Consider the following 19,395-nt stretch of genomic DNA (forward strand, 5'->3'; position numbering starts at 1 on the left):
GTTGTTGGCGCTCAACTTTTGAATTCCTCCAATCATTTTTCAATCTTCATTAATAGGTTAGTTTCAATACAAAGACATTTTTGCAAATAAAAATTTATCAAATTAAATTCAAATATAAAAACACACATTTTGATAACTATATGAAATACTGCATACTATATATAATACTAGCAAAAAAGATAGCATAGTTTCTACCCATAGGTTTATCACAAGTTTGGTAAACATAGGTCCACAAATGTTTTGACAAAGATAAAATAGAGTATCAACAAAGTATCTTAAAACTATTATGAAATAAAGGCAAATTTTGGTCTCATCAACAATCATAAAGCTCACTTCTACCTCTCTGCTATCGATATCTAGGTGTCTCTGGTTTTTTGTTTGCTCTGCAATATGGGAGGTGAACCTAGGAAGTAGGAACCCAAAAAATGTGATGATTGGAAGGCTAGGCAGGACATTTGGAAGATTCTCTAGAAAGGGAAGGTGGTAAGCTATCTGGAGCAGTTGCATGGATTCAAACCCCATGTCACCACTGCCTTCTTCAAAAACTAGGTGGACGACAAAGTTACTTTACATGGAGTGTCTGTAACGCTTATAGAGGAATTCATTGCCGAGGTCACTGACCTCCCCATGAAAGGTATCAAGTTTTCAAAGTAGACCAGCATTTCTAATGCGGCCTACAAAAAATTCCCAAAGACGGAAGAAGAGGAATTGCGATTGGAAAAGAATGGTGACTTCTATGATGTGCAACAGATAAAAGGTATATGGCGTGATGTGCTTGGTTGTATTCGTGAGTACTTCATTCTTGATGGAAGAAATAAAAGGGTGCACAAATTCCATTTTGTCTTCCTTAACCATTTCAGGTACAAGGATAGAATTTCCTTCCCTTTTTATTTGCAGTTTTCTTTGCTCCAAAGTTTGAATGCCCATAAAAAGAAACAGTCTCGACCTATATTAAACGAAGGTCTGATTTTACTCATTGAGGGTTTTTGTAAAAATAAGTTCATTGCTTCGTCTCCGTCCACTAGTAAGCATAAGAGTCCTAATCCCATAAAAGGTAAAATGGATGAGAGTGGTAACGAGAAAATTAAGGCTAAATTGAAACCCTGCAGCTCTCAAAGACAAATTGAGGAAGAGGATACAGAGGTGGAGAGCACTGAAGGCTTAGATAAGGATGCCCCTGAGGAAGAGGAGGGGATGGATGCTTGGGAGTTTAGCTCTAACCTAGATGGTTACCTGGATTCAAAAGACAAAAATGAGGATGGGAGAGAGGAGGATACTACTGAGGTGAATTCAGAATAGAGCAAGTCTAAAAGTGAGGACACTCATATCGTATCTAGGGGAGGTGATAAAGAGAAAGAAAGTTTAAATGATGATCTAGCCATCCTAAGTGAGGAGGAAAACATGGGGAAAGCTTCCACTCCTGTAAAGGAGACTGAGGGACATGATAAGGAGGGCCAAAGCCACCATATTCAAGTGGTGTTTGGTGAAGAGGAGTCATTGGGTGGAGGGATTCATATTGATAAAGTTGGCCCCTTACCACACACCACTGCTGATGACGAGGGTGACTCCCTAGTGAGGGAAACCAAACTCTCCTTCTTTTACTCTATTAAACAAAAAGCTAACTCTTTCCTTCAAGTCAATTCCTAGTTATATAATGAAATAATGGGGCTGAAGAAGAAAGTGGATACGTTGCAACAAAACCAAGAGGTGGACCGGGCTATTATTAAACACATGGAGGTGCAAATGGGAGATATCCCAAAAAAACTGAAGGATTATGAGCAGAATCTTAGAGTGCTCATCAGGGAAAGTGAAACAAAAATGGAGCAAGTGACCTCAAGCATCTATACAGCTACGGTGACATTGGGCAAAAGAGTTAATAAAGGAACCATATCTTTGGAGGGCCCAAGCAAGAGGACAAGATAGAGTTCGAGGAACAAATCTTTGATTGTTGCTACTTCTTCGGCTGCTAACTCCATCCAGGACATGGCTAAGATTGGTAAGGAGGCTGTGAAGATGATAATAGAACTGCAATAGTTTCCTGGGTCTTCTTTTTGGGTCGAGTTCCTGTTTGCTGGCTGGCACTGCTGGTTCCTGTGTTTGGTCCTATTTTTTGGCTTTTAGTTGTTATCTTGTACTGTAGGTTCCAGGTCCTTGTAAAACTTGGGTACTTTATCTAGAATTTTTTAGTAGTTTCAGGTCCCTGTAAAACCTAATTTTGGTTCTACTTTGCAGTAGGTTTATGGGCTCTTTCCTGTTGGATGGCTTGTTTTTTCCTTTTTTGAGGATGTGAAAGGGTTTCGGGGTCCCTTCAAAACCTATTTTTACCGTAATCTAAAACAATCATAAAACTCAACCTCTACAACAGGAATGTCCATCACAGGTGACACCTCTTGGCTTGTAGTTTTCATTAGTAATTTCCTCTTCATTCTATGGTTTTCTATTGCTCCTAAGCCACTATTGATCCTTCAAAGCACAAGCCAAATGAAAATTGAAATCAATTTTTTCATAATAATATGACCATTGACTACCCTCCTTGTCACATGTATCACTACTGAACTCATGTTTTAAAAGTTTCTAGTTAATACAAGAGGGTGCTCATGATGGCTACAATTAATTCCCTTAGTTGATTTGCTAGCCAAATCTTCAATCTACAAAGGAGTGAAAGGATGACCCTTTGCTCCAAAGTTAGAGATAACACTTATGACATCAAATGTTATAAGGTTTCCATTTGGATCAATTACAATCAAGGTGGGTATTCCATCTGTATGGATATTGTAACTAGGGTCATTTTCAATCTTATCTCTAAATGGAAATGTTAACCATGGAGTAATTGAGAAATGTTCTTCAAAAGTCCCTTGATCTTCATCATTTGATATAAAAACAATCTTAAAGGTTTCACCTCTTTCTTTGAGCTCATTTTATGCATGTGTCATCTTTGGAGTGGAGGCTTGACAAGGAGAGCATCGACTAGTAGAAATATACAAAGCTAAATTTTCTTTCCTACAAGATTGGGAACTTGAACCTATTGAAAAAATCAAAACATAAAAAATAATTTATAACATTAAAATTAATAACATCAAGATAATTTTGAAAGAAAATATATGAAAAAAATTATTGCCTTATCCATATAGTAATTCTCTATCTTTTGCATTTAATTAAATTCAACAAGGTTATTTTCCTATCTTAATCCAAATGAAAACATCAAGCTAAATGTATCATTTCATCAATCTTATTTATTTTTTAACAATATTAACAAACCAATTTTAACTATTTCTTGTTACTTTGTGCATCAAGTGAATCATAAATCATTATAAAAAAAATCATTATTTCATAGTTCCAAATCGACTAAAAGACATTAACAACATGTTCAAGCACATTTATGTGCCTCCTTCAATTCCAATGTATGAGGTAGCCCCATAATCCACATTAAGAATATAAAAAGATTCATTTTCATTCCATTCTATTATGCAATAATTACTATTGGCATTTTCCCTTTAGTCCATTATAAATAACCAATAAGAGACATAGTTATGTGTTACGTTTTGTTTGTTGTCGGCACATGAAGTGTATTGTGTTTTCTTCACATGGGTGAAAACATTGTGTATTTTTGTCATCGGGTAAAATGATTTATCACTAGAAGATTTTTGTCTATCCCGACAAAAAATGTTACTCAATAACTCCTATCGAGTAATATTTTATTTCTTCTTCGACATATGCTCTTGGTGGAAAATATTCTGTGTTGTTGGTGTTGTGAGTCCCATTCACTTATTTTCAAGGATTTAAATGTTGGTCATCTTTCTTGAAATTGAGGGCTCAAATTATTTTGCATATTCGCAAGAGAATAATGTTTTGAATGCAAAGGTGCGCAGGCCCAATATATTTTATTGCATTTTCGCAAGAGAATAATTTTTTGGTTGTGAAGGTGCGCAAGTTGAAAATGTTGCGTGTTTCTGCACTGATATTAATTTTTATTGGTGACTAATACATAACTAGAGAGTAAAATATTTAATGTTAAACTGCATTTTTTTGGTTCTACACACAACACAAACATTTTTCCTTCTTTTTGTTTCCACTTGCAGAGGGTGTGGGCATGATTTTCTTGACTATGTATGGGCATTTGTTGGCCCATTTGCTATTATTTTATGGATCAAATATGCATAGAAAATATATTTGTCTCTTCCTTTTGTAGAGTTCCTTTATTTATGTGTTTTTTGATGTCACTTCATGATGAAATGTATGCACAAAATCAAATTTTATCAGTATTTATTGGCTTGAAAGTTTGTAACTTAACTTCAATTTGGTTGGAGTTTAACCTCAACTGTTATAATCTAAGTTGTGCATGACCTCTTTAAAAGCTCATCTTGTACCTATGTTTGGAGGATCTTCTTTGGTTCTTTGTAGTAGCATTATGCTTTGTATATGTAGTTTCCTTTTGCCCTACATTAATAGAAATCCTTTTTTTTTTTCTTACCATTTAGCTATCTCGTGTATGTTTTTCCTTCTGTTGAATGTTTCTATTTGTTTGTTCAAGTTTGCATGTTATATTTAATTTTCTAATGAATGTTGCATTGTGATTATCTCTTACCTTGCAACATTTCATTTGTTTTAACCTGCATATAAATCCTTGGAGGGTAAATCATAGTTGATATTTGTGTAGTTTGGGATGCCTTATTAATGCAATGTGAAATCATATGCATAGATCTATCACAACTTCAATCCAGTTCATCATTTATTTTCCCTTTATGCATTTAATTATATGCATGCATTCTCCCTTTTCCTCAAAAGTTGTAGATAGGTGCAACCTAATTGTAAGGAAGTCAACCTTCTTCAATGATTTAGCCTCAAAGTGCAAGTCCCACACTTGGAGGTTATCTCAATATTACACAAGGTTTCCCAAGGATAACACATGTGACATCAGTGCATACTTTTATGTCAACTATTTTTGGCATGCCCAGTGGGACACAATTCCAACTGCATAAGTCCATTGGGTTGCTAATTTGAGATCTTCATTCAACGATAATTTGGATGTTATTCTAAGTGTCATCATCCTTTGGAATCATTTTAATCAAACACCATGGAGAATCTAAGTGCATCTACTAGTTTAAAGTAGTCCAAGTGTTAGTATAAATAAGATGGTTTTTTGTCTCTTGTGTTTCTTCAGGCTTTCTATATTTTTTGGTTTAAATGCTTTAGCATAGATTCCCTTAATAGAGATGTCTCCCATTTTCCCCCATATCTTGAGATTTATCCCCCTTCACCCTCATCTCTTCCATCTCAATCAAGGATGCAACCTAGTTTCACCCCATGTTTTCCTGCTTAATCTTCTAAGGGGTCCTATAAGAATGTAACCAATCCAGAGGTTAAGAAACTCCTTGACCATGTAGACAATATGAGCCTTAATTTTATAAAGAATGACATAATCTTTGATCATGTTTATTGTCCACATTTGGATATAGATAGTGAATCTTATGCTTTTATTGTGCACCATATGACTAGTTCACTCAAATAGTTGTTTGAAAAGCAAGATCAATGGAGGCATGATCCACAGGTATGTGGAATGGTATCTAAGGTATTGTGCAAGGGTAAAATGGAAGCAATATAACCTAACACATTTAAAAGGAGGAAGACCAAGATCTACCCCTTGATTAGATTTGATTGATACAAGAGCAAGTATCAATACAAACTCTAATGCAAAAGGAATGAATAACTCAAATTTATTTCCCTCTCACCTCAACCTTAAGAGGGATTCAACAAGAAGATATGCAAAATAGAGCTAAGAAACAAAGATATGACAAAATGGTGAAGTATATAGAAATGAAAGTGAAGGAGATGATATACATTGTGAGAGACAAACCTAAAAATTGGTCATCTAATCACCACCAAAAAGGCTTATTCTAGTACATTTTATTGAAAATTGTGCTACAGACAAAACCCAAATTTTTTTTAGTGATCTGTTAGGGGCAAACTGGATCTTCAAAGGCAAAATAAAGCATCAGAGGTGCAGTGCACCCCTGACTGGCAACGTGCAACATTGTTTCTAATTTTGCAATTCTGATAAACAATGAAAAGGGTATCTAAATCTGTAACTTGTTCTCTGATTGAGGATCTGAAACCTGCAAAATAAGAGATTGTTTGTTGTTGGAGGAAGCATTACCTTAGTTAAACCTTGGTTTAGGAATTAACCTTGAATTGAAATAATTGAAATAGAATGCTAGCAAATAGTAGCTTTAGATCTAACATAAAAGCAATGTAAATCCATGAATATGCTCTTGAATTTGGAATGTAATCAAGTATGTCAATATAATAGCTTTGACACAACTTCAAAAACCCTAGAAAGAATCAAAGTGACATCAAAACCTTCATGTATGAATGTTCTTGAAATCTACCTTAGGAATTCCTGTAGATGAATGTAAATCTTGCAAGGATGAACGTACAAGACACAAAAAAGGATCTTGAATGTTAGAATGGTAGATCTTGCATAAACTCCTGCAATAGCTTGAATGCACGAATCCTTGATCTTCAATGGAGAGATTTCTTGAATGCCTTGGATTCTTGAAGAATGGTTGAGAACTTGAGAACTTGAATGTGAGTGCTTGTGCATAAACTTGATGGATGAGAAATGGAGCAAATGGAAAGATTTATAAAGGGTTTGAAATAGTTTTATACTCCTATAGGCTAACCTGCCTAGAAGTTTGCAACCTGAAACTAACCAAACATGGGATCCAATCAAAGAAGCCAAATTAGGGTGCAATTAGGGGTGCACCACAATCTTGATTATCCCATTAGGGGTGCACTAAAAACCTAATGGATCAGGGGAACACTACACCCCTAATTACCAAGGCCCCAAACCTTTGGGATCCTAAAATAGGTCATGGATTCTTGAAATTAGGCACAAAGTCTGAGATATAGTTATTTTGGTTTTACCCCAATTTCACCTAGGAGGAAGGACAAAAAAGGGAAGAGCAGATGAAAGAGAGAAGAAGATTGATGATCTCACATTAAATAGGTGGTAAACCTTCATTAAATTGGAGTGCATCCAATTTAGGATGGTACATTTAGCCCCCACTTTAGCAAAAGTGTGGGTCAACCCACACTTGCAGTAAAGTAGAGAGAAGAAGAAGAGGAGAATCTAACGAATCATAGCTAGGTAGAACATATCTTGGTCAAAGAGATCAAGCCCCCAAGACCAAGGGTCCTAACTCCACGTCCATGCACTAGGATGAAAAGAAAGATAAAAATATATAATAAGGGGTTAGTACTTTAAAAATACCCAAATCAACCAATGAAAGAGACCTCGACTAAAGAAATGTCTCACCCACAGCTATTACAAGAGCAAGATAATGACATAAGAAATACAAGAGCGACATCATTAATTAACATAACTTCAGGATCTATCTCTACTAGCATGAAATAAAGAGAGAGAGAGAGAGAGAGAGAGAGAGAGAGAGAGAGAGAGAGAGAGAGAGAGAGAGAGAGAGAGAGAGAGAGAGAGAGGAGAAAAAAGTGATTATCTTTCCTAGTAGAGTGCTCAGCCTACTGTGAATCACCAAGAGAGTTGTTGCAAAAGATAGTGTTCAAATAGTCTAACGGGTGGTAACACACTAGTCAACCACCAAAGTTCCATCCATAGATCAACATCCAGTGTATCACCATGGTATGATTCTATGTAAAAGATGGATTACCCATGTATGGGTCTTAGAATTTTGTACTTGAATTTGTTACCTATATCGGGACTTAGCAAGTTGTTATGTGTTACCCAAATATAAGATTTAGCATATATGTGTCTTGATGTGTTACCCATGAATGAAATTTAGCAATTTTATTTGTTTTACCCATTATGAGATTTAGCATATGTGTTTGTGTGTGCAAAAGAGGGATGAAGTAATAATGCATATTTTTGAAAATGACTTAGAAAGCATACCTAGCATCTAGGGCTAAAATACTCTAAACCATGCCCAAATTTTGTATGTTCTACCCCATGAAAGAAAGATTATGTACAAGGAGGGTGTGTATATGTCCCCCTCCTTATCGTGTCTAGATACTAGACATGAGAAGGAAGAGAAAGAGGATACCTACTTCACTCAACAAGGAGATACGCTTATAACAACCATGTAGACTACATTCATGGAGAAGAGCCTTAATTCTTACAATCTAAGAACATAGACAATTGTGAAAAAACAATATTGCTTATTGAAAGAGGATCCTCAAAAGGAATAAATCATAATAACAAGACATCCACCTAAGAGGAGTAATTGATTAAGATAACAACTTTGAGAAGAAGGGAAGAAGAAAAATAATGCAACTATTTAGTCCCCTATATATACATGTAAAATAAGGATCCTTGGATGAAGGATTATAATCTTCAAGCAAGGGAAAGAGTATAGAATGGGTATAACTTTACTTAATAAAGAAGAGGTGATGATGTATGGCATGCAACTCTTGTAAAAGAGATAATCCATTAGTCAAGACACAATTCTTCATAAATAATAAACAAGTTCCATGTAAACTAAAATAAATTAGATCCGTTGAGAAAAAGATAAATAATATGCAATGCTTCTTGTACCCCAAGTGTGAGACAAGAAAAAGAGATCTATTGTGGACTATATAACAAAATCTTGCAAGATATAAGGACAATTTGTGAGGAAAAATTGATAGCCATGCACAAAATTCAAACACCTGATAACCAACAAGAAGGATATAATGCTACACCATAGACAGGATAAAAGAAACATCAAGGTGTAATCAATTCTACACAATGTGAGATGCTAGAAAAGAATATCATGCATGAAGTAAGATATAGATTATCACTAAATGAGAAGCATTAAAATCCAGGCACGACATGACACTTGTTAGGAAAAAACCATTACCATGCATGTGACAAAGAAATACATACCATAGATAAGAATGTTCCATAAAATAAATCAAATATATGGAGAAATAAAATAAAGAGATGAAGGGATATCACGTCTTACCTACTTATTTATCATGAAAGAAACAACCAAGGGATAAAAAATTCTTAAGAGAAAAGAGAAAGAAAAATTAACATAAACCCTAACCAATAGATATAATACAAACACATAAGGGATATTGGATGCATTGAAGAAGGGAAGAAGGACACATTAAGTCTCCTTAAGAGTAAAGCAAGTCAAAAAAGGGAGATAATGGATCAAATGATAGAAAGAGGAAATAGGGCCCTTGCCCCCCCCCCCCCACAAGTGAAGAGAGAAGGGAAATGACTATTATGATACTCGCAAAATAGGACAATAGTGCCAAAAGGAAAATCTAAAAATGCCACAAACTTGGGAGAAACATAATAGGGATGTAGATGTATCAGGTAAAATGATCATGGAAAAGAAACCATTCATCATTGCAAATCATATGAAACACAACATAAGCAAGGAATTTTTATAGCATAGAAAAGAAAGATCTCTTAGATGTAATTACATGAAAATGTAAAGAGAAACAATCAACATGCATATACTCATAAAATAAAGGTGTTTGATGCACAAATTCAAGGATGTAGTATGTTGGCATGAAATCTAAAGATGTCCAGTCATAAAGAGTTGAGAATCCACTTATAGGATTGACATAATCTAAGTTTGAACTAATAAAAGGGAGTTCATAATAATTATCATGTTCAACAAGACCTAATTTTAATTTAAACATGTCTTGAAAGAAAGAAGGAGAATCAAGGGTATGATATTCTATAAGTAAGACACTCATAGGAGAAGAACAAACAATACTCATCAAGGCCTCATCTATAGAAGGAATATGCATAGAAAGGTAGAAGGGTTGATTCTAAGTTATTGGATTGGAAAATATGCTACAAAAAAAACCCATAAATCATTTGGTGATCTATTAGGGGTCCAGTACGCCCCTAATTGACTATGTGTGATGTTGATTTTAATTTCATAGTTATGATAAATGATGAAAAGGGTATTTGAATCTATAATATATTCTTCAACCCAAGATCTAAAACCTACAAAACAAGATATTAGTTATTATTGGGAGGAAGGAGGGTTTCCTTAGTCAAAACCCAATTTATGAAATAACCTTGAATTAAAATAATTGAAATAGAATGCTAGCAAATAGTATTGATAAATTTAACATAAAAACAATGTAAATCTATGAATATTCTCTTGAATTTGGAATTTAATCAAGTATGTGTAATAGCTTTAACTCAACTTCAAAAACCCTATAAAGGAAATCAAAGTGACATCAAACCCTTCATGTATGAAGTAACTTGAAATCTACCTTAGGAATGCATGTAGATGAATGTAGATCTTGTGAGGATGAATGTAGAAGATGAAAAAAAGGATATTGAATATATGAAGGGAGATCTTTAATGTTAGAATGGTAGATCTTTCATAAACTCCTGCAATAGCTTGAATGCATGAATCCTTGATCTTCAATGCAGATATTGTTTAAATGCCTTGAATGCTTGAAGAATAGTTGAGAAATTGAGAACTTGAGCACGAGTACTTATGCATGAACTTGATGGATGATAAATGGATCAAATCGAAGGCTTTATAAAGGTCTCAGAATAAATTAGTCCCGCAAGCTGACCTGCCTAGAAGTTTGCACCCTAAAACTAACCAAACATAGGATTCAAGTAGAGGACCCAAAATAGGGCACAATCAGGGTTTCACTGCAGCCCTAACTAGTCCATCAGGGGCACACTTTGGCCCTGATGGATCAAGAGGGCATTTTCCCCCTAATTACAGGGCCCAAAACCTTCAGGATCCCTTCGAAATCCCAAAATAGGTCATGGATCCCTAAAATCAAGTGCAGAGTCTAAGAGATAGTCAATTTAGTGTGGAGAGAATAGTCCAAGTGGATACATGAAGGGAAGGGAGGAACTAGAAGGATAGATCCTACATTAAGCTTAACACTATGAAAATAAGAGCTTTGAAGAGAATCTATAAATTTTTACCCTTCTTAAACCTAGGAGAAAGGACAAACAAAAGGGAAGAAGAGATGAAAGAGAGAAGGAGATTGATGATCTTCCATTAAATAGGTTCTAAATCTTCATTAAATTGGAGTGCATCCAATTTAATATGTTACAGGTATATAACATTTTTATTGAGGCTCACCAAGCTTATATCAAGTTGCGATAGGAGAAAAGAGAAATGAAGCAAGGAAAATTTGAGGAGGACCTTGATAGAAGGATTGCTATTTTAAATGAAAAGACAAGGCTCAAGGTTGTTCAAATGCAAGCAATTGAAGTACAAGTGCCTTTAAGGCATAAATTTTCTAGCTTCAAACAAAGAAGCCCTCCTATTTAACAAAAGAAATACAAGAGAAGCTTCTAAAGGAGGAAGAATGTCATGAGGGCATCCTTGTCCTTAAAGATGAATAAATTAGTGTGCATTAGGTTGTTCCTTAACCCATGCACAATGTCATAGTAGAAAAAAGACTTGAATAAGAAGAATTTCTTCTGCTTTAAGTCATCATAGGGACTTTCGTGACATGGGAATATCACAGTGGATGGGGGAGATTGATTTATGTGAGTGTGAGGCTTCATGTTTATCTAGAAGGACATCATCTTCCCTATGTAAAGAACATGTGTTGTGATAGCAATAAGAAGAGAGCACACTACTAGTTGTACCATCAGAGTCATCTCTTTTGGACCAATAGAATACAAAGGTTTCAAAGCATAATTATGTAGTTAGGGATGATTGCTTAGACCCAATACCATTAAGAGGATTCCATGTTAGGAATCTTTCTCTATGATATATCAACATGTTACCCTTGATCATGTTGGTTTAAAAGTGTGGGGATGAAGATCACAAAAAGTAGCAAGTTTGTGTTTCTCAAAAAGAGAATGTCCAAGTGTTGAAGAGCTTCTTTGTTCTCTACATTGGGAAAGTACTCCAAATTACAAGAATATTTATGTCCTACTTGTTTTAATATCTAGTTGCCTACATGCATGAAAGGAACAAAATATTACTAATGAAAGGTAGCTACTCCAACAAACAAGTTAATGGATTTGTTTGATTCCTTTTTTTGTAAATTCTTGTACATAGTAGAGACAATGTTTCCATATTTCCAAGAAGTGCATGAGCATAGTTGTTTCCCTTATGGTTATAGCAATTTTGATGTTTTTTTAGGTTACAAAGTTATACTTTTATGTTGTGAAAGAATGCATCATATTTTTTTATGCTAATGACTCTATGCCAATGGTTTGCTTCAAGGTCATTGATCACATGCTTAGCAGAAAGGCATCCTCCTTAAGTCATTAGAATTGTTGACATTTTTTGCCCCCCTTTAGCCCATTACAAATAACTAATAAGAGACACCTTTAATGGTCAAGTTATGTTTGTTATCAACACATGAAGTGTATTGTGTTTTCTTTGTGGGTGGGTGAAAACATTGTGTGTTTTCATCATCAGGTAAAATGGCTTATTGCTGAAAGATTTTAGGTCATTGATCACATGCTTAGCAAAAAGGAATCCTCCTTAAGTCATTCAAATTGTTGACATTTTTTGCCCCCCTTTAGCCCATTACAAATAACTAATAAGAGACACCTTTGATGGTCAAGTTATGTTTGTTATCGACACATGAAGTGTATTGTGTTTTCTTTATGGGCAGGTGAAAACATTGTGTGTTTTCATCATCAAGTAAAATGGCTTATTGCTAAAAGATTTTTGGTCTGTTAATGGATAATGTAACTCAATAACTCCTATCAATTAATAATTTATTTCTTGTGTGACATATTCTCTTGGTAGAAAACATTATGTGTTTTCATTGTTGTGGGTCCCAACCACTTATTTCTAGAGATTTAAATGTTGATTGTCTTTCTTGAAATTGAGGACTTAGATGTTATTGCACCCTTGCAAGGGAATAACTTTTTACTTTATAAGGTGCACAAGATGAAAATGTTGTGTTTTTTTTAATTTTCACATGTTCACAAGGAAGAATTTTTTGAGTGCAAAGGTGTGCAAGCTTAATAGTTTTTATCACATTTTCATATGGGAAGATATTGTTTCTTGCAAAGGTGCATAAGCCAAAAATGTTATGTGCTTTTGATCTCGCATTAATTTTTATTGGTTACTAAGACACAATCAGAGAGTAGATTATTTAATGCAAAACTATTTTTTGGGGGGTTGTACATGTGACACAGACACTTTTCCTTCCTTTGTTGCCACTTGTAGAGGGTATGTACGTGCTTTTCTTAATTACAAGGGCATTTATTGGACCATTTCCTATCATTTATGGATCAAATATGCATAGAAATCAAATTTTTTCTAATTTATTCTACTTGGGTTATCTCTTCCTTCTATAGAATTCCTTTAGTTTTGGGTTGTTTGATGTAACTTCATGATCAAATGTATGCATGGAATAAGATTTTATCTAATATTTCTTGATTTTCAAGTTTGTAACTTAACTTCAGTTTAGTCAGAATTTTCAACTTAATTTTTGTAATACAAGTTATGCCTGATATATTTAAAAGGAAATCTTGTACATATTTTGAGAGGTTCTTCTTTGGTTCTTTGTAGTAGCATTACACTCAGTATATGTAATTTCATTTGTAATTTCCTTTTCTTACCATGTAACTATCTTGTGCATGTGTTTACCTTGTGTTGAATTTTTCTATTTTTTCATTCAAGTTTGTATGTTGTGTTTAATCTTCTCATAAATGTTTCATTGTGATTATATCTTTCCTTGCAACATTTATTTGTTCTAACCTACATATTAGTCTTTGGAGGGTAAACTAGAGTTAATATTTGTATAGTTTGGGAGGCCTTAGTAATAGTATGTGTCATTGTAGGAAGAGATTTGTCACAATTTCAATCTAGTGCATCTCTGTTTTTCCCTTTCTACATTTAATTTTATGCATTCCTTCTCAATTTTCCTTAAAATTTATAGTTAAGTGCATCCTTATTGTAAGGAAGTTGACCTTCTCCAGAGATTCAACCTCAAAGTGCAAGTCTTACACTTGGAGGTTGTCTCAATGTTACACAAGGTTTCTTGAGGAAAACACATCGAGCATGGGTGTAGGCTTTTTTGTTAATAATTATATTTGACATGGAAATAATGAAGCTATAAGATTTTGATTCTCAATAGCCCACCTTTTCACCTCCATGTATGATCATAAAGTCCTCTGTGTCAAAGACCAAGAGAGATTCTGAGGTTTGATATATCATCAAGCTTCTTCTTCACCTTTAATTTCTTTTAGTCTCTCTGTTGTGAATGGATACACTCAAATTCTATATATTTGTACAAGGATAATTATTTCAATTTGCATTATTTTCCTCTATGAACCTAAAATGAGTGGAGTAGGTTTATCTTTAACCCAAATTTGTTAAAGATAATTTCTTCTTAGTTTTGTCTCCAAAGGGTAGATCGAACCATGATATGCTTCCATTATACTCTTCAAAGGATTATTCCTCTAGATTAGTTGATAGAAACACTATTTCAAAATCATAAACTTCACTCTTAAGCTCATTATATATGTCCACAAGAAGAGAAGTGGAATTGTGACATGGACCACACCAGTGGGCTGAAAATTATAAACCAACATTTTTCACCACATGCTTGGGTAAAGGCACCTACAAGATCCAAATCAACATTAAATAAAATCAATTTGGACTAGAAACCACACAATATATTACTTTCAATAGAAAAAAGTATAATAATAAATGCATGTATTCTTCTCTAAGAATTTAATTTACTCTTTATATACAAACCTAGGACTTCTATTTCCACCGATTCTTAGTGCCTTGACCTTTAGTACTTGAGACATAAAAATGAATTCAAATATCTCCAATCTTCTGTAAACCCCAAATTTAGTCATCTAGATGTGTGTCCATATCAACATGGACAAAGAACTCTCTAATTCTCAAAAAACATCCTTACAAGCTCAAAAGATATTTGACCTTTCTCAAAATCTTTGTTTGATCTTTTGGTTAGGGCTCAATCAAAAAGAAATTACCTTGTTGAAGACCACCATTTTATCTTCTAGTTAAGTACTTATTCTAAACTTTGAATAAATAATTGTCCAAACCAAAATTTGTAACACAAAAAGCATACAATGATAATTTTATAAAAAAAAACAAAATTTAATACCATTTCCCCACAAGTTATCACAAAATCCCATTTATCATAAACCAAAAGAGATTCCACTGTTTGTGTATTCCTAATAGCCTCCTTCTTGGGTTTAAGTCGATTAAGCTTCTTTGCACTAAAAGGGTACCCCTTAACCCCATATTTCCTAATGATGGCAATACCTTCAAAGGTCAAAAATTTCCCCTCTTTGTCTACTGTAACAAGGGCATAAATGTTTGTGACATGAAAAGCCTTAAAATGGTTTTCCTTTGTATTTAAATTTGAGAATGTTAGGGCATGACATGATCATATTTATCAATTTATTTTTCTATTAGAAATAGATAATACTAGGGGGAGTGGGGTTGAATCAGTATTTTGCAAACTTTTGGCCACAATTGAATATTATTAATAACTTGCATATGAAAGTAAATCAACAATGTTGAATAGTAAATATAATCATACGCAAAAAAGAACTCATAACACCATTATTTTTTAACTAGGGAAACCCTAGCCAAGGGAAAACCCCAATGGGGATGATACCCACAAGATGATCCACTAAACAAAAGAATCATGTTAAGGATATTGACCCTATTAGGAGTCTATGAAATACATATAGTGTCTTGAGTCCTTGTTAGAGGACTAGGCCCTGTTAAAAACCTCGAACCTATTAGGAGTTGGTAGATCAAATACAATGAATGCAAGAAAAACTCATTGCCCTAACATGCAATATACAATTAAGTTCTTCACAAGAACAGGTATACATACAATATTGTCTTACTGGTTGGATCTCACACTTTCGCTAATCATACATCAAATTTCACATCACATAAGGCTCACATATCATTTAGGCTTTCTTCACAATAGTTCACATCACATACTTGCTTCCTTTTATCTGCGCAATATATGATCTTTACTTCTATCTCGCAAATTAATAAAACTCTGCTTAGTCGGCCTTGATGCTTTCACATGTTTGACCAAATATAAAATAACTTAGGGTAAATATCTAGGATGTCGAACCATCATGATTAAATAATTATTTTGTTACCAAAAAAATTCCTTAAGTCATACACTTCAATTAATTGTCATGCTCTATTATATTCTGTTAATTACCTCAACTAGTAATTTAACTGTAACTTGCATCGTACTATTTGTATAGGTCTGTGCACTGACATATGTCATCATGATTCTATCAATTATTGATCATCAACTATGCATAAGATAATTCAAAATAGGTCATTTGTACATATTGTATATGTCTCTCTACTGCTACAAACTGTCTAACACTTAGACAATTTTCTAACTCTGATAACATCATGAAATATCAAAAACATATGTTGCCATAAATAAAAACACTCATGCATCTACTTAGCCATATTTCCAACAATCTCCCCCTTTGGAATTGATGGAAATATTTGGGAAAATTGGCTAAGACCCAAAATGATAGCATAAAAACAACAGTAAATACAAAAAAAAATGCCTTCAAAACATAAAAAATTCATTCATGTCTTGATGGATCATTACATTCCTTATCACTCCTTTATAATGATACATAGTTGAGCTCCCCCTCACATATACATATACCATTTTACATACTTCTCCCTTTACAAATACAAACATGTACATATACAATTTTCCTTACACACTTCTCCCCCTTTGACATCAATGGAAAATGTGTCAAGAATTTGCACCCATAAAATTGTGTTTCCTTTTGCTGATCAACTAGACATTATGGATATGTAATCTGAAAAATTATGCTTCAGCTTGTCAAATTCCTTCTTCCAATTCTCTTTAACTGTATCAGATATATTGATGAGTGTGCAAAGTGCATAAGATGCCACTTCAACTGTGCTCAAGTCAGTATAGGCAAATTTATCATAGGATGTCTTTGCTGCAAGACACTCCTCCAATTGCCTCTGCAAAATACTAATTTTCAGTGGCAAAACCTCTCTAAGAATAGAGAATCTCTTGATTTCCTTCTCCTTATCAATTTCAATTCCTTTGATAGCATTGTGAATTTTCTCCATTTATGTTCCAAAGTCTTCAATGATTGCCTCTAGTTGCTGCAATCTGGTAGCAAGTGTTTGAAGCTCACTCGTTTGGCCTTTGATCTAAGTATCAAAATTTGATAGATAATTGTAAGACATTGTGCATTTTCCATACAATTTCTTACCTTCATCAATTCTCTTCCTTAGCTCTTTAATGCACACATTCATTGCCTACAAGTCATTCCTGACATTGTTGCATAATGTGTCAAATAATGATGCATCATGCTTCGTTTGTGCTTGAACTAAAGCAACTTCACATAAGGTTGTAAATTCTTCATCAAAAAATTTCACCAATTCTTTCACCTTAACTTGTAAGTCTAGATTTATACCAGTTGTGTGAACTATCCTTTGCATCCTTTCCAACACTTCTTCTAATGTCCTTTCCAAATCTTTATGGACTTGTTCTATCATATAACTCTCGCAATAATTTGATTTTTGATGCTAGGGTAGTTGTTGATGTTGTAATAGGTATAACTTCTAGTGCAATATAAGGTATGTCAGCTTCATGCTAAAACTCTATCTTCCTGAATTTTGTCTCCACGTGCTTTAGATTGGCCAAGAATGTTGGCTCTTGCATCACAATCTTCTATTTATGCTTCAATTCAAAAGCTTCTTCCACTTTTTTTTTCCTCTTCTATTCTTGCTTTTTTTTCTTTCCTTTTCCTTCTGCCTTTCTTCTCTCTTCCTCCTTATTATTTTCTTCTCTCTTTCTCTCTTCTTCTGCTTTCAACTTCTCATCTTTTATTCCTTTTTTATTCTTGCTCTTTTCTTTCTTCTTATTTTCTCTTTTCTTCTCTCTTTCTTTCCTCTTCCTCTAACTATTTTTTTTCTGCATTTTTCTTTGCTTCCTCATAATCCTCTTCATCTGAGCTAGAGTAGGCAGTAATATTTCCAACAATGTTGGTCTCATATTCTGCAAAAGGACTTTCCATAACTTCTATAGTTATGTGTGTACTATCCACTTGAATGGATTCAATGCCAATAATTGTATGAGGAGGTGAATAAGTTTTTTGTGGCTCTTCAACTTCTTCTTCGCCATCAGTAGGAGAATTGACCTCCACATAAAATGGGCTTGTTGTTTCTGGTTGTGCACTCTCATTAGTGACCTTAGGTATAGAAGTCATATACTTTACTATGGCTTCTTCTATTTCCTTCTTAACCTCTTCATAGTTTCCTCCCATAAGAATAATTTCTCTTCTTTTGTTCCTCAACAAGGGTTCAATACCTTTCAAGATATTTCTATGTCTTCCTTGTGCTAACTTCACACAATTTCTGAACCACATTTTCTCTCAATTGTGTATCTTCCTCTACTACTCTTATATTTATGCTTAGCAATCTATTGTACAAATCTTTTGGAATTTTATTTTGGATGCTATCAAATCTCTTATTCCTCAAAATCATATTTCTCACTGTAGCATTCTGTAGCTATCTCCTATCCATGTTACTATACAAACTGTAATATTTATTCAATTGAACAAAATTGTCATTATTTATGATTTTCATCTTTAGATTCTCAACTTTAAGCTTCGAGGCTTTCTTATCAGATGGTGTTCTTCCTTCTCCAACCGCCTATTCAACTAGCTTCTCTTTAGTTTCTTCATCTGACTCCTTAGACTCACTGATTTATAGTATCTTTATCCTCTTTCTAGGTCCATTGGTGGTTTTCTTGACCCTTTTCTTGGAGGATGGTGTTGGTTCTTGTTTAACCTTCACCGATCTCTATGTTTTCCTCTGCACAACAGATACATCATCTTCAAGTTTCCTCTTATGTTGTTCATGTTGTGCTCTAACTAGTTGAACTTGTGCAACTGCTGCATAAGGTGTAGTAGGAATTTATGAAGCAGGCCCTACTACTATCACATCCATAGTTGGCACCATAATGAAAATAGGTGTGGCTTCCAATACATTAGTTTTCCTACTGGCTTTCATCTCTAATACTATACATTTGATCTCATTAAATTCTTCTCTTGTCATGCTAGATACCAAGAATGGATTCAATTTTCTTTTCCACATTCTTCTTGATCTCTTTGTTGTGAAGTTCAGAATGAACTTCCCTCATTTTATCCTCAAAAGTATGCCATTCTTGGACATTCAGTGTCCCTTTTTTATTGTAAAATAATTTGTGTGTATCCTTCAATGAGGTCTTCGCTCATTTCATATCCGATGGGTTCAATAAACTTCACCCTAGGCTCTACTACCTCTATACAAGTAGTGTCATTTTCTACCATGAAACATATCTCATCTTTATACTTCTCCACAATAGAAGGAGGGATTTTATATCTTACCTTCATCTTAGATTGGA

At 34.1% G+C, this 19,395-nt stretch overlaps 1 pseudogene; it reads right to left on the reverse strand.

The window, feature by feature from the left end:
* Window positions 1-2,349: 2,349 nt before the first annotated feature.
* The window catches only part of LOC149578231 (putative nucleoredoxin 1), an 89,170-nt pseudogene continuing 72,124 nt past the window's right edge, over window positions 2,350-19,395 (reverse strand).

Source organism: Cupressus sempervirens, chromosome 1 (genome assembly GCF_028749045.1).
Source record: "Cupressus sempervirens isolate cs-2001-9-10 chromosome 1, ASM2874904v1, whole genome shotgun sequence".
Classification (NCBI taxonomy): Eukaryota; Viridiplantae; Streptophyta; class Pinopsida; order Cupressales; family Cupressaceae; genus Cupressus; species Cupressus sempervirens.